Here is a 27884-nt window from a genome sequence, read left to right as displayed (position 1 = left end):
CAAAACGGGATGCAGACAAGGACGTGAGCTAGGAAGACATGGTGGTATATGCTTACAACCCCAGCCCTGAGGAGACTGACAGGCCATTGTGAGCTCTGCACCAGCCTGCGCGATGTAACAAGATCCCTTCTCCCAATAACAAAGACAACGAAAAGTGTGTGAATGAAAAATAATGAAACTTCTTTGGAAGAAAATTTGGCAGTTCACAACAAACTAAAGATACTCTTACCATAGTATTACATAACAATTGTGTTCCTTGATGTTTACCTACAAAAACCAAAAATTGTATCAGCAAAAACTTGAACATAGGTATTTATGGAAGCTTTATTTATAATTACAAATACATAAAAGTTACCATGGTGTCTTTCAGTAGATGAACAGATAATTAAACAGTAGTATGTCCACACACTGAAAGTATTTAACAGTAAATATAAGTGAGGTATCAAGCACTGTGAAACACAAGAGACACTGCAATTACATATCACTAAGTGAACGAAGCTCATTGAAAAAGTTTATCTTCTTTATGATTCAAACTACATTTTGCCCAGATAAAAGATAAAACACCGAGATAGTGAGACAAAAAAAAAAAAAAAAAAGATATTAAATCAGTGGTTACCAGAGGTTGGAGAAAAAGGGCTAAGCAAGTGGAACACAAATAACTTTTAATCCAGGATACCTAGCCTATAGGATATGATATTGATGCATACATTTGATTATACATTTGTCCAAAAAATAGACCATATAACTCATGACCAAAACATATTTTATATACATTGTCTTTTTTTCTTTTTTATCAGTACTGGGGATCAAACTCACAACTGCCTGCTTGCAAGGCAGGAGTTTATGCTGCTGAGCTAAATCCCCAGCCCCTCAAAACATATTTTAAACTGCAGACTTTATGTCTATATTATATGAATTTCAGGATGAAGACTATAAGTGTAAATATAAAAACGTGTTATTTATTTTTGTCATCATTTGTACTCTCCAAGGCATTTTCTTCATTTTGGAAATAGCTGTGCGTTCTTGAGCTACAGTTTAAGAAGAATCTATCCTGTGAATTCCAATGCATATTAACATATATGGTCAGTGGGAAGCGAAACCTGGGAATCAGTTACTTCATAACAATGGGAATGTAGTTTATTTTGATCTTCTACCAATCTGTCCTCTCCTTCATCTTGAGCTTTGTAGTGGCAGAGGGTAATTGTAAACCTGTAATTAAAGAAAAGAGGTTTCCTAATATTTGCATTTCTGACCCTCAGGTATTTATATTCAAAATATCTATGGTAATTTTAATGTGTAACTAATGTTTGAACAAGATGCTTAAAAATCTCTTTAAAAATAGGAGAGGATATACTTGGAAGTTATCTCTTCAAAAACATATTTTAAGATTCTTTATTTTATTTTTTTATGCAATAGTAAATCAGCCCCAGAAAAATACCTTAAGTACCAGAAGCATTTTAATCCAATTAACTGCATAAATCTACCCCATATAATTTCAGTCATAATGGCTGATCTGTTTGGCATTTCTATTCCTCAGTGTCACTTCTCATTAATGGATTGGTTCTGTTACTGTCATTTGATGACTTCTGCATTGTCATTTTACTTCATTAACTGATTATTATCTAATTGCTATTTTATGATGCCACTGTGATTCATCAGCATTTAATGTTCCACTTAATTGGCTTTTCTGTTTAAATGATGTGAAAGAAAATGTGGCTGGAGTTGTCATTTAGTTTGTGATTACTAGTAGAGTGTGAGCGTCTTTTGGCTATTTGATTTCCTAGACAGCAAAACCAAGGAAATATATTTGCATTTCTTTCATACAGCTTTGATTAAAGTGTTCTTCATCCTTACCTTTTTCAATTTCTAATCAATGGCCAAAAAAAATCACACCCGTAAATCTGTTTTGATGATTTTTAAAATTTACCTTATTTTGGAGTTTTATATGATTATACTTGAGAGTTTACATCACAACTCAGAAACGTATTTATAATTCAGTAAAAATTATAAATAAGAAGTATGTGAATGAAAGAAACTGGTGATTAAAGTGAAACTTTGTTGATGTGCTTCATCATGGTTAGGGTCACCACGTATTAATTTTACAAAAAAAAAGTAAAAGAAATTTCTAAAGTTCTATTCATTTTCATGTGTAATAATTGATTATTGACATTATCAGTGAGGAGAAATCCAGACCACACAAACCTTAGTATGGCCAATTTTATGAAGCACTGAAAACTGAGAGTTAAATCAAGCTTTGCCTAAGACAAAAGTCTGATATCTTATATACTCAGCTTGTATTAACGATGCTGATAAAAGAAAGGCATTATTCTTCAACCCTTTAGAGCCATTTCTGAGATTCTCATTGGCAAAGTCTATGAAATCCCACATCCTTCTGTTTCTTTTCCGGAACGGCGATTCTCAGCCAGGGATGGAAGCTCAGTGCATTGGGCTCCAATTCTAACACTTGTAATCTCTCTGTTATGGTTATGACTTCCCTAGAATAATGTATACCTTTCTATTCTCACATGAAATACAAAATCTTCTCTGCTTATTACAGTGGAAATAGTTCTTTATTTTCTGGCATCAAAATTGTTCTCTCCATCCTTTTATTAAGGGTGATGCCTGCAATTTGCTTAATCTTCTAAATTCCTAAATCAAAATGTCAGAAGAATGGAAACTGGACAACTTGATTTCCTGTGAGCACAAGGGAAGAGAACGCTGTGAGAAAGTCTAATTATGAGGGAAGGAATCCAGTAGTCACGCGATCATGAATAACCTTACCATGTACACAAGTTTAGTACTTTTTTTTTGGCTTTAAAATAATTCAAGCTATTTCAAGTATAGGGTGCATAATCTGGCTAAAAATGTAGACCAAAGATAGTGTTAGTCTCAAGTAGGAAAACATTTAAGGGAGCTGAATCATTTTAACTGTAAGTAGCATGTGTCTTACCACTGTCATTTATGTTTATTGTGGAGATTTGCACACATTCTGCAGAACACCATACGGTAAGTATGCAATAATTTTTAAGTACCTGTGTCACATGTGAAGCACAACGAATTAGAAGGTCTTTTGCCATATACAGAGTTTTTGACAGTTGATGAAGTGCTGATAACTGAGCAAATGAATCATTTTTCAGAGCATTATTTTCTTAAAAATGTTTTAAAGTGCAACCGCCTAAAACTTTGATAAACTTACATAAAATTAAGAAATTTTGAACATTTTAATAATTCACATTTTATCTTAAGAGCACACGATCTAAAATATTGAAAAACAAAGAAACAGCTCAATAAAGCATGGGGAAGAATATAATTCATTATTTCTAACAGACAAATTTTTATTTTTTATTTTTCTTATTTATTTATTTACTTATTTACTTACTGCTATTGGGATTGAACTTACAACCTTGCATTTGCCAGGCAGGCACTTATGACACTGACCTAAATCCATGGCCCTATCAGACAAATTTTCCAAAAAAGGTAGTGGGGAAATATTTTAGATTATTTTTTCTATGCCAAGGAGATTAGACCTTTAGCTCTAATATTTAGAATGACTAGAATATCAATAATTTGGAACTGTACACTTGGAGGGATGGTTTTGATGAAAACATAATTACAGGAAGATTTCTTCAAGAAACAGGTTAAGCTGGGTGTGGTGGCACAGCACTGGAAGCCTGAGGCAGGGGGATCACTGCAAATTCAAGGCGAGCCTGGGCCACAAAGTGAGTTCAAGGCTAGCCTGAATGTCATAGTAAAATGCTGTCTCCATAAGACAAAAAGAAAGGAAAAGAAACCAGAAAAAAAGAAAAGAAACAAGTGAATATATCTTCAAAATATATGTAACTATTACTTCTTTAATGAAGGACTTGCTAAAAGAGGTGATAACAAAATTATCCCAAATGCTTATAAAACAGAATAAAACTTTCCTTTCATAACACAAGAAAACAAAAGAATTCCCATGTTATTAGAGCAGTAAGTGATATGAGTTTAGGCAGATGGATGGTTTAGTAAACCTCCTGATGCAGGTCGCCTTCATTCTAGATCAGCATGTAGAATGACTCTGAGAGAAAATGGGTTTCACTAGGTTAACATGACCAGACAGAAAATTTTCCAACAAGAATTCTGAAAACTTTGCTAGGTGACTCTGAATCATTCCTGTTCAAGCCCTGTCTGTCCTCTCACTGCTAATATCACTCGACCAAAACAAACCGTCTATTCTCATATTAACCACGGTAGCAATCTTCCAGGGGTCTCCTCCATGTCCAGGCCTCCACTCTCCTATTTATTTTTCAAACACTCTCCAGTAAGTGTTTCATTAAGCTTAATATTCAAAACACTATTTACATATGTTCAAGAAGACGATGTAGATTCCTTATTTGAAATAAAACGTAGTGTCCAGTTTTACTATGTTCTCATTCATATTCCAAACTAATTTGATCTTTACTCTTCAAAATCAGCTCAAGATCCCGTGTGGTCACAATTGATGTTTGCCATCAGTGTTATCCATTTATCCTTTCACTTGGTCATAAAGTTTCCTACCAACTCAACATTAAGGTCTCAAGGCCCACCCACCATTTCCCAACAAACGACTCAATGCTAAACTTCTTTATGGCCTCGTCTATTCCACTGCACATTAATACTGCATACTCTTTATCCACTCATCTATTTAAACAAGAGTTTAAACATAATGTGATTTCTTTTATATAAGAGTCTAAAAGTACAAGGTGGAAGCTAGAGAGTAGGAACTGGGGTATTAGATTTTTTTCTAAAAGGAAAACAGATCCAGAGATGGAGGGAGTGGGAAGAAAGAGGGAGGGAGAGGGGATGAAGGAAGAAATGAAGATGTGTAATGAATCTGTCCCAACTCACCGAAAGAAAAGTAAACATTATGTGTTTAAAACATGTGCAAAACAATCCAGAGATGATTAGAATGTGGAGAGCGGGAAGGGAAAGAAGATGAACAAAAGGAATGATGAGGTCATAGAGCATGTACCAATCCCCACAAGGAATATAAACCTGATGCACCATACACGTGTGCTGATAAAAATATGGCAATAATCCCACATGCACTGTGTCCCATGCACTCATCTTTTCAGCTGTGAGTTATCATATTTCTTATTTTGTATTCATTTTTCACAACTGAATAATTCACACCAGTTTAAAATAAAATTCTTGCTTCCAAACTACATCAACTCAAGTCATGCAATACTTTCTCTTTTCCAATTGCTTTTCTCAGTCGGCGTGATGTATTTTTTCTAAAAATATCACCACACAACATCCTGTGTGAGTACAGAGCAGCATGTCCAGTGGTAAACATCTCTGGCATAATTAACACAACAAAACAAATTCTTGATATTATCTCATTGTATCTCAAAACCTGTACTTGCAGAGAATGATCGCACTGACATGTGCCCAGTTAGAAGCCTAGAAGCCACCTATGAGCAACGTCTTGTCCTCATCAATGGAAAATAAGTATAAAATATCATAATTTTATCTACTAAATACTACTTAAAGTTTTCATCTTTTAGTGTTTTTGAACCTCAAAACTTGTGGCAAAAATCACAACTTTTACTAGATATTTCTCATCCTTATTTGTAGCATACAGGTAGTTAGCAGCTATTAATGCATGAACAGTTTCTTAGAATGATCAGTGCATTGCTACACATTTCTTTGTACCTTGCGATGAATAATGACATAAATAAGTTTAAAGTCAGAGTAAATTTTTCTCCTAAATCTATCTTCTCCCAATATTCCTTCACTCAGGGGCTATAATCACTGTAAAGTCAGAAGGGATTGTTGTCTTATTTTATAACTTTTAGAGAATTACTAGTTACAGTTGCTTGTTGGTATATTTTTACTACCTTAAAGATATATCAATTTTGACTCAGTGATAAATTGTTTTTTTGTTGTTGTTGTTGTTGTTGTTGTTGTTTTTTATCGGTACCAGGGATCAAACTCAGGACGGCACACTTGCAAGGCAGGCGCTTATGCAGTTGAGCTAAATCCCCAACCCCCAATTGTTTTCTTTTTATAATCATGGTATGCTATAATTGAACTATTTCAGGTGCAAAAAACAATGAACAATTTGTGATAGAATAATTTATGATTTTGAAAAAGAAAGAAATTGATTAATGAAAATATCATAGTTTGCTCAAAAGTATTTGTCTATCTTAATTTAAAAAAACAAGCAAATAAAGAACAGATACTTTACTCTTTTTCCTCAAAAGAGAAATATACTGGTTGCAAATAAGCCTTTGAGGCTCATTTGAAAATTTGATTCTGTGATTTTTGTCCTCTGAGATTAGAAAAGGATCATATTGATGTGAGAACTATGAAATGTGGCTCATTTAGATTTTAAATTGATGCAGTGATCCCACTCTTATATTTATGTCCTGTATGAGAATATGTCCTACAAGCATTTGTGATAGACAACCATACAATATTTTCATTTTAAAGGCACCTGCATCTGTTAATCATTCTGCCTCTGGAAATTTTAATGAATCAAATATTGCATTACCTCAGAAATGTGTATCTTTTAAGCAGAAGTAAATTCTTCTGTATTTGACACTAAATAAGTATAGTTGGAAAATCCTTTTTCCAAAGATTGACTTTTCTTTTTTTATCCTAAAGCTTCATTGTCTTAAGTATATCTATTTTACTAAGCCATTCCATGTAAGATAATACGATGCAGCACTGGTAGCAAAAGAGAGGATGTTTTACAGTCACTGAGAAAACTTAAGAGCTATTTCTTTGCAACAGGGTAACGTACAAATAGATAAATCCACAAAAATATTCAAATTAGAACAATTACCTCAATTTCAGATTGGATTAAAATGAAATTACCCTGCCTTAAGGTGTGTTATAGAACAAGGTAATACAATATCATTCTCAAATTTTGAATATATTACTGGATTTTATTTCTCTAAATCTTTCAGAATGAGACAAATCAAATAGCTGATATACATACATACATATATATATGTGTGTGTGTGTGTGTGTGTGTGTGTGCATAGATTCAGTTGTAAATCAAACACAATCACATATTTAGAGAAATAGATAAAAATAGAAAATAATTCTATGAGCCTGTACTACACAAAAAGAAGCAAAGTGAAAACATCTATGTTAGAAAATATAATAATTAAAAATAATACTTTGAATAACTGGCTACTACAATGTATTTTTCATAGTTGAGAAAGAATGTTAAAATTAAAATATTAATATTTCTTATAAATAAAAATAATATAAGAAATTATAATAATTATCAATGCTAAAAGTGAATGAATTGCCTGAGTGACATATTAGGCCATAAATAGATTTGAGATGGATGAACAGAGAGTTAAAGGACAACAGAACTAGTCAGAGAAAGCCTCAAACTGTGGAACAAATGTGACAAAATTTTGGTAAACCCAGCAAGAATTTCGGGAAACAGAATTTATCCATCCTAGCAGTATTAATGGGGGCAAAGATACCCAGGCTTCAAAAATATCCGGTTCTTGATTGTAAGATGCTCCCAAAAAAGCATAGTTTCAACACAAAATTGAAATATATGCTAAGGACAGTAAACTTAAAAAAACTAACTCTGGGGGTAAATAACAAATCATTTTTTGTAAAGAGACCCACAGTACATCTCCAGATCACCAACAAGAATTTTTTTAAAAAATCAGTACACATTTAAAATGTAACAGAAATATCTTCTTTGTAAACAAGAAGGCTCACAGATATTATTTATAATGAAACTGTTGGAGCTTATGTTTGCTATTTATGTCCTTAATTTTTTCTATTGTCAAAACAGAGATATATTGGCTTTTAAAGAAACCAAAAGTTAACCTCCTACCCTACTTTATAGTAACGGAAACAAGTAGAAATTAAGTTTTCTGTAATCTCAGTTGTCAGATCTCACAAGTTAAAGATAAGCTCCTGCATTTAACATTCACTCCAGCAAATCGAAGACAGATAATAAGTACTATCCCTCCAAGGGCTTTATGTAATTCAGAGATTGAGGAATTGATCTCCAGTAAAGCAATAACAATGCGGCTTGTGCTGTAATGAGAGAGCCGTGACTGCAGGAAGGAGAACGGGGCGTTTGAGATGAATTTCCATAAAATCATTGTGAGTCACAGAACATCTGTGCTGGTGAGTAGATTATTGATTTAAAGTAGTCACTAGATCTTGAGTTAATGTGGCTTACACATATCACCATAAGTGATGACACACTGACATTTTTAAATGAATATCACACACACGACCATTTTCAGTGACAGGAATGTGGGACAGAGAAACAGCTTGACGTGGATCTGGAACCGCTGCTCGGGAATATACTGTCATCTACATCTCCTGCAACCTTTGTTAGCTACTCTAAAAACTTTGTTTATTCCAGTGTATTTTATTTAGTTTCATTGGGTAAACTGTGAAATAAATTCTTTTCACATAGTCATGGCTGTATAATAAAATAATCTAAAATTAGATTGTCTGAAGTCTTCAGTGACTTATTGTTACTGTTTATGTGAGGTAAAATTTCACATTGCAATCTGTACATTCAGCCAAGCTATTTTACTTAGTTAAAATTATTTAAGGACTGTACCTTGACATTTTTTTAAATTCTTACTTTTAGCCTTTTTACAGCGCTGCAGAGGGAACCCGAGTCCCTGCAAAGCAGCTGGAACACCGCTGAGCACGTCCCCGTCCTCACAGCTGTTAGAAACCATCGCTCCTGGAGCTTAGGCCAACCGCTTTCCCAGCCCACTAAAAACTCTTAGGTTCTCAGCTGCATCAACTTACTTTCATTCCTCCTTTTCAGAAACAAGCATGATAAATCATGAATCCAAATTCTCCTGCTAGCAATATGTCAAGGAAATTTAAAATTATAACAACCCAAAATACCAATATTCTCTTATACTGTCTCCTTTCTGGGAACTACAAATTCTTTAGACGCCTAGGCTGACTCTCCACTTGTCTTAGGTGATCGCATACAAATAACTGGCAGCAGCATAAAATAGGTCTCCAGGCATCCAGATTTCGGTATCAATTTCCTCTCCACATTCTATGTAGACCACACTGTACATTCTTGGACTAGTAAATTATCACAACTTTTTGCCTGATGATGTTAAAAGGAAAAAAAAAAAAAAAAAAGATGAGAGAATTCTCAACTAAAATTACTTGCCTCCAGATGGAGGGAAAGTACGTATTCCTATTTTTGAGAACTGTGTCGTAACCAAAAAGGCTTAAAAACTTAGTCTTTCTGCAGGACCAGACAGAGGAATTAGTTTATAAATTTTGCTTTTGGTTTCTCTTTGATAAACTGTATCCTGACATTAGTTTTTAAAAAGTATATGTTACATTCAAAATTCAGTACTATTTAGCCTACTTTCTCTGTTGGCATACTTTCAAGTTCAACAAATGCCTATTGCTTTTGTAGTATAGAAATATATCATTTACTCTAATACAAACAGCTGTTTTTTGAGTTATGCAATACAGCTGTTAACCAACTACATAAAAGATAGACTATTATATTAGTGACTGATATAAACAAGTTCTCCAAATTCACAAGAACATTGTATAGTAAGGATGGAATTAAAATAGATTTTTTGACTCTAAATTAAAGGCTCTAAATGTTGTATGCTATGAATAGTTACTTTTAACATGCATTTTAATATTTTCTTTGCTCACAATAATAGAATCTCAATCTACACAATGACATGCTTTGTTTTCTTCTCCAATTTATATAACTGCATTTACATTCCCATGTCTGCAGTGTCAAGCCTAAACTGGCTCACCAGCTTGCCCTGACTTTAAATATCCTATGTACCTCAACCCTAGCAAATCTCGAACCCTCCAAAATTTGCTTTGACATTTTCTCAAAAAGCATGGTCTTTACCCTTCCTTAAATCATGGAAGCCCCGAAACAGGTATGTTTTGGCATTTTGTATAGACAAAGTGGACTACTACATTCTAAAATGCAGTCAAACTCACTCAGGGTGACACTCGAGACAAATTTTATAACACAGTTTCACCAAGGTACAAGCTCAGAACTGAAGACGCCTTCTGACTACAAGCATTCACCTGAGCTCTACAGAAAGTGGTGTCTAAAGAGTTTGTCTTCCATACTGGGGTACAGCAGCTCAAAAAAACATTTGGTGAGGGTCATAACATCAGAGTGTACTGATTAGACTCAGATTATTCATTTAGATTAATGGCACGCATTTTTCTGGTTACTTGTGGTTTTATACCTGGGATCACAGTAGAGCCTTAAATCTCTCGATTCACAGAATGAACTGTGTAATTTGCCGTGAAATTTTATTTTTGTTATGCTTTAAGGTATTATCTTGTGTTTACCCTCAGTCCTATCATTCCAAGTAAGTCTCAGCTGTTGTCACACAACTTGCTATAATTACTTCTTAGCTGGTCATTTAAAATTGTTGATTTTCCATTCTATAGGCTTCCTTTGATCTTATTTCATTTTTCCTCAGTGCCAAAAACAACTTATAACCTTGAAAGCTTGAAATCTAAGAAATTTGATGTGTAGGCTTGTAAATAAGGCCAAGGTTAATAGCTCACTGCTTCTTAATGAAACATGGCAAAGGGAATTTAGGAAGAAATCTGTGGCAAAAGCTTCCTACCCTAAGCATTCATGTACTTGCCTTCTCTCCACACATGCGCACACACAAATACACACACACACACACACACACACACACACACACACACACACACACCTGGGCTTGGCTTAGACAAGCTTTTCCTGAGAATAATTTGCTGTCACAAACATAACAGAGCAAAAAAAAAAAAAAAAAAAAAAAAAAAAAAAATCCTACCTTTTCAACTGTGGTGAACCTCTGAATCAACTGTGATAATTTGCCTTTGCACGTGTTAATAAGAAATGTGTAATTATTGACCATATTGTTGAAGTTACCAATGTTTGGATCTTCCGTTTTTTGCAACGGAAAGTGCTGTGACTGGTGGATCTTTAGGACTACTATATTCCTTCTCTCTTTTCCATTTCAGCAAGTTAGTGTTGAGACATGAATGGTCTTTTCATTTTGTTGCTCTTGCTGCTACCTTTTCGAGTATGCCAGACCATCCACCTATCAGGCACCCAGAACACTTTCCAAGGTTTAGTTTAAATAGAAAGCATCAGCAAGTTGCCCCTTCTTGCCCTAATATTATGCTTTTTCTGTCTGTCTCTGTCTTGGTTTCTGTCTCTGTCTCTGTCTCTGTCTCTGTCTCTCTGTCTGTCTCTGTGTCTGTCTCTTCTCTTTCTCTCTCTCTCTCTCTCTGTTTCTTATCTCTTTTGTATCTGTATTTCACGCACTGAGAATTTTGAAACTTCATCAATGTAGGTGTAAAATAGTCTTAGGATGCCACTGAATGGAGTTTGCAAAGTCATGCTACTACTTAGAAATTTGTTATTTTAAGAGATGTATGTAATCTCATTCCTATTATTCATTGTTTAATGAAATTATCATTTTAATTGATGTGAAAATTAAACAAAATTTCATAAAATAATAGGCCAAAGTAGAATTTTTCTCTTGCTAAATTATTTTTAAATTTTTAAATTCCAACTATCTCCTCCAAATTGTGCAGTTTTAAGGAAATTACCACTTCAATTTCCATAAATGTAAATTGAGTATATCCTTTATATAAGAGGTTTTTCTAAGAGGTAAGTGTTTTAAGGCATGTAAAAGTCTTAGTTTGAATAGTGCTTGACACACAGGCCACACTGTGACAGTTTCATGGTTTATACAAGCAGAATAACCTGGGGACGGCAGCACATACTTACCTTCTCAGCACTCTGGGAGTCTGCAGTGTGTCAGAAGTTCAACCCTCGCCTGGGAAACTAGCGATGTAGCAAGACCCTATATCAAAATAGAAAATTTTTAAAAAATTCAATTGAATACGTAGCTCAGCAGATAGGCCCTAAGTTCAATTCCAAATACATATATTCATATATTTATGGTTTCACATTCAGTATATTTTTGATTAATGATAATTATTATTGTTTTCTCCTTACCAAAGTTCTGTACATTTTGTTAATCTTTTCATTTGTTCACTTACTTTGAAAGTATGTCTTACTTTACCATAAATAATTTGATTTTAGAACTATTATGCAAGTTGTTCTACTATATAGATTTTTGTGATATTCCCAAACAGAGACTTCAGCATATATTGTAAAATAATACATACTCCTCACTGTCTAACAGAGTGCAATATAATTTTGAGAATAAATATTTAATGTTCATTGCCCTTAAGAGTAAGAAAAATTAAATCAGTCTTTGAGATGCTTATAAAAATAAGTTTAATCAAATATTCCATTGATAGAATAAAAAACATAGCAATGTATATATAAAATCTGTTTTCAAATAGAAGAGTATTTTAAACTAAATGTTTTTATTTTAGTCACGTATGGCATAACCAGTGGTTCTAGACATGACCGCTATTGAAAAATTATCTTTTTATACTCTTAGTTGTTCAGATTGGATAATGGCAAACCACAGAAGACAACATGGAGAAACACTCAGTTCATGTGGGTTAAAGGATGGGGAAAAATATTTTCAAAAGTCATTAGTTTCTGCTAGAAGGAATAGATAGGACACTGCGACCCATGTTGAAACTGCTACTTTGACTTCTTTCCACAGATTCTGGAACACACTAGCAATGTGTCCAGTGCAAGGCCCAAGTGTAACTAGGACTAGGAAAGACTGGCTTGGAATGTGAGAGCTCTATAAGGCAGGCAACTGAGGTTATGTGTTCTTGACTGGTTTATTTCCATATCAAAGGCATACTCACGGACAAGTTCATTGCTCACTTTAGATAACCTTAGAACAGAGTCTGCCTACAGAACCAGGAATACAATGTATATTCTAGGAAATGAACTTATTTTCAGGAGGCAGATCAAGATAGTTGAAAAAAAAGCATGCAGGTGTATAACACACTGTTGGCTGAGGATAAAATGAACCTGTCATTGACCTATGACTGGGTTAAGCTTTTGTTTTTGGTTGTCTAGAATCATGGTACTAACCCTTTCAATCTAGGTCTGAAAAATATTCATTTGTGATTAATAAAATGATATTTACAGTCTAAAACCTGTATTTCACACCAACTTGCTTATGCAGTTTAGTAAATGTTGTATACAAAATAATACATGCATTCCAATTGTGGCTAAATTACAAGAGAGATATAGAAGAATCTGCTGAATTTGTGCCCCACTCACCTGAGACCTCGGGGTCTCATGTTCATATTGGGATTTACAACATGAAGAGAGTGTGCCTGAGCAAGTGCTCTGAGATTTGTGTGTAGAATACGCCAGATTCTCTGATATTTGCTTCTGCTTTCCCTGCTGCACCAACTGTCTTCCTAAAAGCCTAGTGTGAGTGTACTGTGGAGTCTCTTTCCTGAGTCCTGTCACTAAGTGTGGCACCTTAAGTAGGATAATATTATTTCTGGGGTTTTTCTGCATTGGAAAAGACTACAATACCAACAATTTAATGTATGTTTTTAAATCACAGACTTTTTTAGTCCATATTATTTTTCAAGAATATTGGGTCTCATTACAACATTTTCATACAAAAAGAGCAATATATAACCCACTTGGATCATACTTTTTCAATCCTAATATTTTAATATATTTATTTTTAATATTTTGCTATAGTGTGTTTTGAACCCAATGTGGATTCAACCAAGTATCACTACCACTGAGCTACAACCCCATCCACCCAAGCCTTTAAAATTTTTTTCTCTTCTTTCTTTCTTTCTTTCTTTCTTTCTTTCTTTCTTTCTTTCATCAGAGTTTTGCAAGGGGAACAAGAAAATACTGTACACATAAATATCGTATTATTTGTAATGGCCACCCAAGGCATCAAATACAAAGAAAGTGCAGGAAATCTGTCACACACTAAAGACCTAGAGAATTCCGCTGAGGGTCTGGATCCCATGGCAATATCCTGCATGAGTTCCACTGAAGACCTAGAATCCATGACAGTATCTTCCATGAGTCCACCTGGAAACCTGAAGCTCATGACCATGACTCATGCAAGTCTGTTTTACAGATGTGAACTGGGAAGGCCTAAAGGTCAGTGATAGAAGCCAGAAAGTGAAGGATCTGTACCAGGAGGTTGAACGTTCTCCACTGGAGCCAAGAAGCAACACTCAAACTAAAGAGCAGGAATCTCCCAAAAAGTACCACCACCATTCTCAGGGACAATGAGGTCTTGAGCTGCTCCAATGATGAGAACAGCCAAGTACATATCAGGAAGCCGGCATGACAAGTTTCTCTTGGAGACTGAACAGCACACATCTTCCTCTCTAGAGCCACAAAGTGATGCTCAAGGTAAGGACTAGAGCTACTCCAAGGTGAACCGCAGCTATCCTCAGCCATAGGGTCCAGAGCTCCTTGAATGGTATCATCGGAGTTCTTAACTGGGAAGTCAGTAGGACAAGCTTCTACAGGAGAACCAACAGCTCCAAAAGAACCTAGTGTCCAAGTAACAACATTCAGGGGAACCCACAATGCTATGCTGGCAATTTCCTCAGGTAGGCCACCCTACACTCAGCACCACGCTGACTCAGTTCAGCTGGTGTTTAAATTGACCACTAGTTTTAATCCACATCTTACTTTTCTTTACTTTTCTTTTCTTTTCTTTTCTTTTCTTTTTTCTTTTCTTTCTTTCTTTCTTTCTTTCTTTCTTTCTTTTTTCTTTCTTTCTTTCTTCTTTCTTTCTTTCTTTCTTTCTTTCTTTCTTTCTTTCTTTCTTACCTTGTTTCTTTCTTCAGTTAAGGCAGGGTCTTAAATTTGTTCTGTATAATCTTGAATTGAAGGTCTTTCTCCTTCAATCATCTAAGCAGCTGGGATTGAAGGCATGTACCATTGTAATTACTCCCTCCTGTTGTTTGTTTAAAAAGTAAAAAAAATAACTTTGAATATTTTTAACATTAAAATTATAATTCTCTAAGAAAATATAAATACACTAATTTAAACACTGCAACATTTCACAGTATATACCTGTATCTACATATCATTAGTATTACTCACAATGTATGTATGTATGTATGCATGCATATGTATGTATGTATGTATGTATGTATGCATATGTATGTAAATATATATATATATATATTAATCAGTGAAGAAAAAAATGAATTAATGCAAGTGTTAATGCTGCAAATGCAAAATTTTCCAGGCCAGGGATATAGCTCAGTGGCACTGCACCTGCCTGGCAGCACAAGGTTGTAAATTCAATTCCCAGTACAAAATAAATAAATAGTATGTCAAAGTAAAATTTTCCAAATGTGTTTGGCCAGACATAATAAAATCAATAGTGAAATAGTGTATTTATTGCAATTTAATTATAATTTTCTATAATAAGTTTTAAGGTATATAGCATTTAATTTTGTTTAATAGAGCTTCATAGTGAATGAATGCATTAAAATTGGAGAAGTTAAAGCATTTAATGTACTTTATAATGACTTTTCTTAAAGATAACTTTTGCAAGATATCCTAAAATATATTTACTAGCATTAGAGTTAATGATTAAAAAGCTATTAGGAGAATTAAATCAGAAAACTTTTTTTCTTACGGAGCTGATTTTTTCCCGTGTGGTCGTTATGTCACAGTACTAGTAGAAAACAATACTGCATGTTTCATTTTCTAAAATTCATTGCACAGAGTTATAGAGACAGTTCCTTTTAGTTTCCTTTTGCATGTGTCTGAACAGAATGCTTAACAAACCTTGGTAATACTGGTAATAATCACAGTTTTACACAGCACAAAACACTTTCCCTTAGTCTTTATATCAACGTTTCCCATGCAAAAGATTATAGAAACTATTAATTGTATTCTCATATAATGCATGATGACATTTAAACTTTTATTGTTTTCAAAATAGGTGGGAATTATCCTTGAATGTATGTGTAGAAATAGATTCTTCCTATCATATATTGAAAATATTATGTTGGATTAAATCATATGCTATTCATATTTCTATATGTAGCACTTAACGCCAGTGTATAAATATACATTTGATAAATGGTAACTTTAATTGAACTCAATTATCATTTATATCAGTAAATATCCTTTGCCTGCTTTCAAACGCACATGAGCAGGTAAAATTAAAATAGAAAATAAATCCTCAAAGGCAGTGAATATGAGCTAGTAGTTAATTTTGTACCACAAACAGAGAAGATACTTTAAAGAACATAAAATACAGGAAAGACAATCTGACCCTGTAGAGACTGGTGGCATTTTATGGCAAGAGAAAAATTTATATTTTACATCTTGATTGGACTTGGTCTTAATCACTAGAGACTAAAATAAGTGAAAATAAATTCATATGACTCCAATGCCTCAGTATTTTTCAGTTCAGGGATCAGTGGAGAATGAAAACCCAAGAACACAGGACCAAATATTTTCAATGTATATTTTCTGGAACTTACCTGGTTTCTACCTTTATCACCTAGCACAGGGACAGATTCCAAGGTCAGAAAACAGATGCTTAGGGTCGGGGTAGGTCGCCTAGTCTCTGTCACTTGTGATCATGTGGAGAAATCCTTCCTTTGAGGATTGTGATATTTATGGACTATATCACAATGCTGGGAGCTGGCAGCACAACATCTCTATAAACACGGGGTCAGAGCAGGAGGAGATACCTCAGTGTACAGCACTTGCCTGATGAGTCCAAGACACTGGGTTTGATTCCTGGTACCAGGAAAAATAAGTAAGTAAGCAAACAAAGAGAAAAATCTAGAAAATATTTGCAAAATTCCCTTTTCAAGGACCAGATGTTGCTAGTAAAACCAAGTAAGAACATACACCTTGATTTGGATTATGTGAATGAAACCACATACACTTCGTAAATATCACTAGAGTGAGTGCAGCAAGAGCTGAGGAAAAAAAAAAAAAAAAGAATCGAAACTTTATGGCACCGAAGTGGCCATAGGGCACATCATCTAAGGCCATTAAGTTCAGTCTGCAACCTGCGCCTTGTGTTAAGTAGGTCAGTAACAATGAGAAAGTCTCTCCATGGGTACACTTTTTACAGCAAAGGGAAAGACAATGCGTTGTGCCCAGTACAGTTATTTACATTGAATTGTGAAAGTCATGGGTTTGAGCACGGTTGAATAAAAACGTAAGGGAATCAACATTTCCTTACTTAAAATTCCAAAAATAGTGAATTTCCTCTAAGCCCTACTCCTGCTGTTTACTTGTTGAAGCTTTTACCTCTGCTTTGCATAGCATTAAAATGCTTTGCATTTTACCCAACTTTGCATTGTTGCCTTCCAGAAATGTACTGCCAAAATTTCCATTTTTTCACACCTCGGTACACTGAAAACTCTGCTGTCAATGGCCCCAAGGCATGCAAAACTTCAGCCACCATGGGGCAGATTCTTCTAAAAAACTCCCTGAATGCCCAGATCTACTTTGACTGTGTATAAGTGAGTATCAACACACAGTTTCAGAAAGATATAGTTTCTAATCCCAAGGAACGAACTATCCTTTTTATTGGTTTAGGAATCTTCTTAGTTTTTGGCTCAGATACTCATTTCAGTTTAATTTCTACTGTTGCATTCTCTCTATATAGATATATATTTAGAAGTTCCTATGCAATGGCTCCAGAAATTCAGTTTTTCTTTTTACTGCAGTTTTGAAAGATCATCGCATTTGCCTATTGCACCTTTTCCCCCTCTAAATCAGCATGGTTGCATACCAAAAAATTGACTTCTTTTTGCATTTTTGCTTGGTCTGCTTCATTTTTTGATGATTCTACCTTATAGGTAACCACATAGCACCCTCGACTTCCAGCTTATTATGGTTATAATTGCATATGTTGCATATGTGAAAATTGTTCAATCTCATTATTTAATTTCTGGAATATTATAATACCCTTTTTGCTTATGTGTGTCATAAAAAGTGAATTTTAAGGATGGTCTACAAGTTTGAGATACTTCTCTAGTAGAATGTGATGGCTAACAGTACTGTCCTGCAAAGAATACCAATAACATATCCAGATGGTACAGTGTTTATTACAGCAGTGAAAGCTACATACAATGTGGAGCCATGAGGATTTCACTACAAAGATGTTAAAAGGGACACAATATTGGCTTTGGGCTCTAGGTAGGAGGTTTGTGGAAGTTTGCCAGTAAGAATCACTTTGTCCCCGTTACATGAATTTAAGAAGTGAAGACAATTCTTTGATTAGTCTTATTCGGAAAACAAGAGAATCAAACAAATTTAAAGCTGTGTTTTGAAAAAAAAAAAAAAAAAGAATGGGGAAGCAGTCATTTCTTTTGGACAGACTAAGAGGGAGGTTAGGAATTTGGGGCTGGGTTCACAGTACATCCCAATGTCTATGGGTGTTTGCACACAACTGTGAAGTATCCATGTCTTTATCTTGGTCTCTAGCCAGCAGGGTGACCTTCCTGATGTGGATATTCTGTGAAATTTTTTTAGATAAGCAGGGAAGTACCAAGGCTTGGCTCACTTTGCTGGAGTAGCCCCCAGATGTTGGGAATGATTTTATTCCTTCTTAATAGCAAAAGCTTTCTTTTTTTTTTATAAAAAAACTCTACATGTATAATAGATATAAAATAAATTATTACTCTTTAAAATGCAAGATTCAATAAGATTTGTCAGAGTTATAAACCCACACCAACCACAATGGAGAGATAATGACCGAAGTCTCCTCGTACCTCTCTCCTAGACAATGCTTGCTCTGCTTTCTGTCACCACATATTAATTTTATTTCCTTGAATTCAGTATCAGTTGAATCTTACAGTATGCATTCTTTTTCTGGACAAGTGATGTGTTGCTTTTTTCTTTACCTCAGTATAATTATATAGAGATTAGCATATGTGTGTGTGTGTGTGTGTGTGTGTGTATATTTTTTTTTCTTGTTCCAAAATATTCCATCTGCAGAATATACCAGATTGTCTACCCCTTTACGTATTGCTGGATGTTTGAATTGTATCCATTTGGAGTTACTATAAATGAAGGTTAATATAAATATTCATGAACAAATATTTTTATACACATTTGCTTTCAGTTCCCTATCTGAAAATATCTAAGCATACCTAGGCTAGGTCATGTGGTATTTATATTCTCAACTTTTGAGTTAATTTCCTAAAAAGATGACATTTATCTTTCTTCCAAAAGTGTTAGTGAATTCTATTTCTTCCAAGTATCTCAAAGTTTTCTGATGTCAGTATTTTAATTTTGATTACTATAGTAGGTATATAGTGATATCTTACTGTGTCTTTAATTTGCATTTGTGTAATAACTAACCATAACAAACATCTTTTAATGTGTTTGTGTACAATCTTCTTTGCTGGTATCTGTTCAAATCAAATGGCTATTTTCAAAAAAAATGTTTTGGTTATTCCTAATGGATAGATTCCTTTATCTGAGTTAACATAGTTTATCAGGTACACGAGTTGCAATTAAGTTCTATTGTCTTTTCCTTCATTTAATGGTGTCTTTCCTTCATTTAATGGAGAAACTTAAGATTTTGAATTATTCTTTTCTGAGCTATATTTTTGTTTGTCATGAGATCTTTACCTAACCCAAGTGCATAAATGTTTTCTCTTTTGTCTTATAAATTTTACTGTATACATAATACATTTTGAATATGTACATGTATGCATATCACAATATATATCTGAATTTTCTAAAAGAATAGATAAAAATTTATAACAAGGTTAAGAGATAATTTACTCCATACTTAGTATTTCGTCTTATAAGTAATGTACAATTTTACAAGTAATGAACCAATATTGATATATCATTATCAAATAAAGTCCACATTCTATTTAGACTTTTTAATCTTTTTCATCATTGTTTTTCTGTTCTAGGATTCTATCTTGGATGTCACAATCCAGTCAGTTTTCATATCTGTTAAGGTCTTTTCAACTGGTTATATGTTTTAACTTTCTTTAATTTGATCACCTTGACAGTTTTAAGGAGTATTTAGCCAGGTGTTTTGTGGAATTTTGACCAATTAGAATTTGATGGTCAACTCATTTGAAAAAGGTCCTGTACACTAGTGAAAAATTAACAAGGCTAAATCGTTAATTCTCATCATGAATGTCAAGAATATATATGATCAATATGACATAATTTTTCGTATTAACCGTGATCACCTAGATCATTTCTTTTCAGAAACAACTCTGTAGTTTTACATTTTCTCTCTGTTTTCCACAGAAAAGAGACACCAATACATAGCACATAAAAATGAGTGTGGAACAGTTTCCCTCTTCCTAGAGAAATATGACTAACCAAATCATTTGGAATTTTTCTGCATAAGAACTTTTCAGTTTCTTCACATTTGTTAAGCTTTTCATTTACATGAGCATATGCTTATGAATATTTTCGAGTTTAAATTATGAGTTAATTTTGCTTTATGTGTTATAGCAAACAAATTTACTACTTGGCTCCCAAAACTTTTGACACACCTACATTACACTGTTTCCCTCTGAGCGCCCTTTTCCTATCTGGCACTATGTAAAATAGGAGACTTATTTTATGTTGTATCTTCGTTAGTTTTAAAGTCAGCCATTTCTGCAATGACAGCTTCTTTTATTTGTTATGATATCAAATATCAGATGATATCAGAAAGGAAAAATTGCTAACAGATTATCAGCCTTTGAGACATATCAGACAACAGGGCATAGAAATATAGTGATAAATTTAGTTTTAAATATGTACATCTTTTCAATATATAACTGTTGTGATATGCAGGTTCGTGTTGACTTTGTGGCTCTAATTTATTAACACATTGAAAGCTCCAGCTTCTATCTTTGTTTCTTTGTGCACTAACACTCCCTCAGTGAGCAACCTGGCTTCTATTCTCTGCCAGCCCTACTTAATGTTCAGTCTCCGTGTGACTCTATATGGATTCAGAATTGTGAACACACAGTTCCAGAGGAGAATTAAAGAAGGTCCAGCACTCATCATCCAATTCTTTATCTTATGTTCTTTCTTCATTATAGGGCTCTGTCATGTGTGGTGTTAGATCTGCAACATACTCCCCTGTCTCGTGAAATAAGATTGTTTGATACACATTTAGATTATGTTGCTATGTTTTCTACAATTGTAACATAGAGTCCTTTCCAGCTGGTTTATATCTGTTTGCAGGTACACTTAGTATATCCATGCCACTTAAGAACTCTCTCCCCCCAATTATGCGTATAGTTTTGTTCATACATTGACCTAAAGGAGGATACTTCAATTCCTTTAACTTGGGATGGTTATACTAAAGTTCCTATGATCATTCACATGAATATTTCTGCGTAGACATAAACTTCTGCTATTGTTTGGTAGGTTATCTGGATTATACTATGTGCCTACTCCTGCTGTTCTAAGCTACCCTCGCTGTGTTCCAGAGTGATAGTTACACTCTGTCCTCATGCCCAGCGCATCAGTGTCCCTGCTTTGATTAGTTTTCCTGTCAGCAGTTAGTAACATCAGCTTTTTAAAAAATCTAAACCATTTGAATGACTTATGGTATCACTTTTTGTTGCTTAAATCTGTAATTCCCTATTCATAAATAGTGTGAATATGTTCATTCATTATTTGCACATTTTCATTAGTTATTTGTCTTCACGGTTCATTTGCCCATTTATAATCCAGCTCTTTATGTACTTATTGTTTACTCTAAAGTGCACTTTGTATATTTTGCAAAATACAAATATGTATTTTTCAAACATTTTTCCAAAATGATGGCTTTACTTTTGCTGCTTTTAGTAGTAACTTTTGCAACACACGAGTTTTACAGAGCATGGAAATATAGTGACAAATTTAATTTTAAGTATCTACATATTTTCAATACATAACTGTAGTGATATGCAGGTTCGTGTTGACTCTGTATTTCAGTCAACATCAAGCCACATATAAAACATGGTGAGGCAAATCCAAATCTACCTCCTGCTTATGTTCCTCTCCTTTAAAGGTGCAGAATGCAGGGTGAATATTAGGCAAAGGGATCATACAAAATAAATGGATTGGCAATGAAAGTTTAATTTATTAAGCACGCTGAAGGTCATTGTTGGTTACCAAATACAAAAGCATATCCTTCTCAGGATTATAGTCAAAGCAAAACATTAGTTCCTTCATTGAAAGAAAAGTCAATATTGAATTTCTCACTAACTCTGGGGGAGTTTATTCATTCAGGAATTCTTATTCACTCCTAAAAGTGAAGGTGACTAAAGAGTCTTTTAGTGTTGACATGATGGCATCTGAACAATTTGGAAGCCATCAATAAGCTGAATTAGAGGCATATTTTCTATAACTGTTTAGATATGCTTGAATAAAATCAAAATTTCTTATTATCACAAGGCTCAAAATATACCCCTGTCATTACTTTGGGCATAAATTCCAATTGTTAGTATTTTCCATCATGCAACCTGTGCACATGGATGAATCTAAAACTAATGTGCCAAACGCATTATCATGTGCATTTTCTCTTCTATTTGATTCTTTAAACTGAAAAGTTTTACTTTTACATTTAGGCTTATGAAAATATTGAAGTGATTTTTATTAAAGGTATAAATTTTTTTAAATTTTATTTAAGGAGAAAAAGAAAAAAAAAGCAGAAAAAGGGTACAAGTTATACAGAATTTCAGAAAAAAAATAAACAGTAGGAAATCACTAGTTAATGGATTACATATTGTCATCTTAGAAATATTTGTTCAAGTTACAAAATTAAAGCATATAAAGCGGGCATTCAAACAGTGAGACTGCAAACAGTTCTGAACAGATGAACAAAACTCAGTAATATCATTGTCTATCTTATATACTTAAATATACATGCAGTTATATCGTTTAGAGCACTTTCTTTTCCTCTCTTTTGTACAATGACTATTACACATTTTGGGTTTTATTGCTCCCACAGTTCTTAATACTTTTTTTGGAAGAGAGTAAAACCAAATGTGACATAACAGAACAGAGTTGGTCAAATCAAAAGGGTGGACATAGTAGATAAAGTAAAAACATAATACAAGGTGATCAACAATGGTTACCATAATGCCTCCCGCTATCTCAAATAGAATTGCCTATATCATCAGTTATAATAAAATTGAACAAAACAGTAAAGAACGAAACCAACAAAACCAAAACATTGGAGACATTACAGGTCTTCAAAAGTAGATAATAGTCAACCAGAATGGGCATCATAATGAATCCCACTATCTTCACAACTGTTGCCTAAACTTTTGAACCTGGTACTATCAAGCAAAACAGAATAGAGGAACATCATTCGAAACAAGATGGTGAGAGCAATACAGGGCTTCAAATCAAGTTAATAGAAAATCAAGGTGGGTTACTATAATATATCCTGTAAAGGTATAAATTTTTTGTCTAGATTCATTTTTGCATGTTGATATCTAGCAAGAATTGTTAAAAATCGATTACTTTCTCCCTTGAATTGACTTTGCAATTTTGTCAAAACTCAGCTGTCTGTATTTGAGTGGACCTATTTCCGTGCTTTGGTTGGTCATTCAATATGTGTGTCCTTTCAGTAATGCCGCACTGTGTCAATTATCGTAACCTACAGGACATCTCGAATGTGTGCCATAAGGATTTTTACTTTCGTTTTTGCTTCAGAATTTTGTTGGATAAAATGAGTCATATGTCTCATTGTCTAAACTGTAAAATACAGTTTGTTGATAACTGCAAAATGGCTTGCTGGGAATTGGAGAACATACTGATCAAGTTAGGAAGAATTAACATCCTAACTCAGAATTTTCAATTATGAATATAAATAGTCCTGCATTTATTTAGGTTTTCTATGATTTGTTTTACTAGTGGCTTTCACATAGAGATATTGAAATACTTCCTTAGACCACTTAAGTACTTAATTTTATAAAAGCTACTATGCATATATGTTTTATAATTAAAATGTGCTTTATTTCAGGCACAGAGGAAATCAGTTGAAATAATTTGATCTGTAAACCACTGAATCCTAATCCGCTGAAGTTGGGTTTCAGAATTTTACTTAGTGAATATCATTTTTCCCTATTATGAGGAAGATTATGTCTTTCACAATGATTCCTCTCCTTCTTCCTATCAAGATCCTTAAAGAGACTTTTTTGACTAACCACTGAGATCCTGTTGGGTTAATATTTGTGAAGCCTGAAGATTGTGACTCCAGGAATTCCATTTTCCTACTAATTACCACTGACAATGATTCTAAATTACTAACTAATGTTCCTCCTATTTTATACTTTCAGAAATTTTTGCCTTAAGTAATCAGATACTACTTAAGGGTAGGTCTGAATTTTTCTAGATTTACTTGATTCTAGATTTGTAAAAATTACACAAAAAGAAGTTAATAATTTTCAATTTTTACAAAAGTTTTCTCTTTGTTAAGGGCCAGGAATGTCAACTATCCTCGCCTTTAAATATCAGAAATAAAAATATCCAAATTTAGAAATATTTTGTTAGTTTCCTGATATATTCTGTTGAGCGTTTTTAAATTTAGTTTTCTTATCTTTTGAGAATTGTCTTTCTGGGGAGCAGATTGTGGCTTGCAAGTAAATTACTGCTTTCTGGTCTTGCCTCAAAAACTTATTAGTCAGAATGGAATTTAAACTAGAGTTAATCAGTGTGTTCTCCTGATGGAGATTTTATGTATTTCACAGGGATTCTTATTACTTTTTTGATTGCCTGTTACTTTAACCTTTGCCTAAAATGTTGTCATTTTCTGATATGTCCAACCAAATTTTACAAAACCCTAGTGAGGCAGTCTGAAAGACTGCTCTATCAGAGTTTAAGTCTTGGTGCTTTCCCCTGACAGAGTGCTTGATATCAAATTGGACACAGAATGGATTGGATCAACCAAAAATACAAAAGCAGTTGCACTGTGAAGATTGGGGTTCTCACCACTTTTCACGCCTTAAATCTTGTAGGCCAACAGATCTGGGAACTATTTTGTGAATACAGTAAAGATTGGGAAATGAGCCAAAGAGCAAGAAAAACCTTGGAAAAGATAAGCTGGTTACTGACTGAAAAATAACCTTGATGAAATCATGTAAACCACTGCATTTATCTATGCCTAAAACCAGTCATTCTTTGAATTTCAATTACATAAAGCAATACAATATCTTTTATTTTTCTGTTTTGCTTTATGCTTCATCCTAGTGTGTTGCAATGGCAACAACAATAAAAACATTCCAACATAATTATTCAGTCTTCTGAATGGGAACATTCAAACATTCCTATTGACAGCACTTTTCCCGTCCATATTAGGATCAAGCAGATAGGGAGGATTTTAATCTTTTAATTGAAAGAACAGAAACAATTTCTTTAGAATATGTTCATAAAAGTAATTATCAAAGCTGAGTTGACTGGAAAAATTAAGAAATCTAAAAGGAAAATTTTTAGAGCTGTGTCATACATATTCTAGAAAATATAGCCCTGTACACAGTTTGAAGTAATTCAAAACTGATGAAATACAAGGATAAATAATTGAAAAATGAACACAATACAGATGAATGACATAAAGGTACTTATTTCTGTTGACAACTGAAATTTGCTTCTTTGAGTTTCTCAATCAATGCTTTTTTTTCAGTTCCAAGGACAACCAGTTGGACCGATTATGTTTAATATTTTCAACTGGTGAGAACACTTAGAAATAATGACAATGAAATATTGGTTTTCAAATATGATGTTCAGCAAACTCTAACTTAGGTAATCAAATACTGCTTACCATTGTTGCTGACTGTCAGAGGTGGGGAGAAAATGAGGACGAAGCACCCAGAAGGCAGGAGAAGCCTCCCCTCGGCCCCGCCTGTCCAGCTATCTTGGTGATCCAGGTGATCTGATTTTATGCTCCATTTCGTTAGCTTGTGATCACATGGATTATGACTCTCAGGGGTGTTTGAATTTAATTACAAATGCCTTAGTATTGATAATAATTACCTGGAGAAATAAAGGCTGAGTGGTTCCACAGGCCTTGGCTCTACAATGTCTCCATTTCTTTTTTTATCACACTCTTCAGGACTCATGCAGAGTTTAAACACCACGTTACTACCACTCATTTGAAGTTTTTCATTGCGAAGACACTTAAGATGACGCACTCATACTTAAGGCAGAGGCTTGTATGAAATCATTTCGATTTCCATTCATTACGGAGGTATTATTAAGGTATAAATATTAGATATATAGTTATGCAGCTTTATATTAATGTATTTTATAACAGCTGCACACACATGCTTGAATTTATGTTTTGTGGTTAAAATGGCTATTTTCTACAATATCAAATGCATTATAACAATTAAAGAATGTGAGTCAAAATAAAATTACAGAGCTGCCTGGCCTGTTCTGAGCAATTACTTCTAGAATTTCTTTAGTTAGAATCATGCTCCCTTTCCAGTTGTATTGTTTTGAAAGACATGTTGTTACCTAAGAAACATCTAATTTCATGATCTCTTTATTATGAATAAATTTAACTTTTGAAAAATAATGGATATCAAATTAATAAAAAACACAAATCCAGTCACATAGCCAATCCCAGCTTTATAGAGAATATTTAAAAATTTATTTATTGGTGCATTTTAGGTATATATGATAATCGAATTTGTCCTGCGATTCCTTTCTTATTCCCATTCCCCTGTCTCCCTTTTAATCCCTCTTTGCTCTTAATTTACAAAAGCAGAATTCATCTTTTTTTAGTGACTAAATCTGAAGATTACCCTAAATGTCTTTCCATTAGTTAGAACATGTTTGCAGTTACACTATGGGCCAGGCACCATCTAGAGATATCATTAAATAAATATAAACTATGATCTCAAGAAGTTTTTGTTTTTGTTTTTAATTTCCTAGAAGATAGTTAAAAGCACACAATTATGCTGGACATGCTGGTGCACAATTTTAATCCCAGCACTTAGGAGGCTGAGGCATGGGAATCACTGGGAGTTTGAGGTCAGCCTGGGTTACATAGTGAGATCAAGGCAGCCTGAAAATCCACAGCAAGACCTCGTCCCAAAAAACAAAAATAACAACAAAGGCACACAATTTCCATTTGGAAAATGAAGTCTTATATTGGCAGTTTGATAGTCATCTCTTTCTGTAATTTCTAGGGCATAAATTAGTCTTGGTAAGTAAGTGGCCTGAGTTTGGTGATCTGGAGCTTTAGAAGGATTAAGGACATTCATTCCATATTAGATGTGTTCTTATGAAAATATTAAATAAATTTCAACTAATAAGGAAATTCTTTAGTAAGGCCTAAATATTTGTAAATACCTGTTTTAGTCTGCATATTTAAATAAAATTTACTTGTGCTCATATGTTATGGAAGGTAAAGTCTGCTACAGATCTTACAAGATGCATTGTTTGGACACATTCTCAATACTGTTTTTCTGGGAAAACATCACTAATATATTTATTTTCAAAACTTTTAGTAAACACTGGTTTTTTGTCCACTGACAATTTTTGTTCCAGTGTAAATTTAATTTCAATTTTTCATTAAGACATCTCAGTGTGAACCTGTTGTGGCCACACATGAATAGAAATCTTGCTATTGGGGTGGAGCTGGATGTCTGGGAACCAGGGCAAGAACTCATCCATTAAGTGTCCCAGCTTGTGAAGATCACTGCAGGTGTTAGAATGGTTTGCTTTGCTGTGGGCTTGTATTATAAACTGATTTTCCTTAATCATCCCTAAACTATTAATGTGATTTTCATCCAGAACTTCTTATTTAAAACAATTTATGCTCTGTATTTCTGAATTTAAAAACAAAACTATTTAAATATAACAAGAAATATGTACTTTAATTTCCTTTAGATTAACATTTTATTTTATTAAGAATGTAAATTCAAAAACTATTTTTCCTAAGATCAATTCTTGCTTTTGTTACTTATCAGAAAGTCTGATTTAGAGTAAACCCAGTAATATAACTGTTTTTCAT

The 27884-nt window shown here is 33.8% G+C and overlaps 1 long non-coding RNA gene across 1 annotated transcript; it reads right to left on the bottom strand.

The window, feature by feature from the left end:
- Window positions 1-169: 169 nt before the first annotated feature.
- LOC134470554 (uncharacterized) lies at window positions 170-25767 on the bottom strand. Its single transcript, XR_010039499.1, has 5 exons — window positions 25686-25767; window positions 16423-16684; window positions 14747-14873; window positions 11774-11849; window positions 170-1209 (listed from the first exon to the last, which is right to left on the bottom strand). It is a non-coding gene; the product is annotated as an uncharacterized LOC134470554 (long non-coding RNA).
- Window positions 25768-27884: the final 2117 nt, after the last annotated feature.

This window comes from Cavia porcellus, unplaced genomic scaffold (genome assembly GCF_034190915.1).
Source record: "Cavia porcellus strain 051 isolate PalLab524CR breed Dunkin Hartley unplaced genomic scaffold, mCavPor4.1 scaffold_15, whole genome shotgun sequence".
Lineage (NCBI taxonomy): Eukaryota > Metazoa > Chordata > Mammalia > Rodentia > Caviidae > Cavia > Cavia porcellus.
The sequence above is the reverse complement of the archived record's forward strand: the minus strand, read 5'-3'. Positions and strand labels throughout refer to the sequence as shown.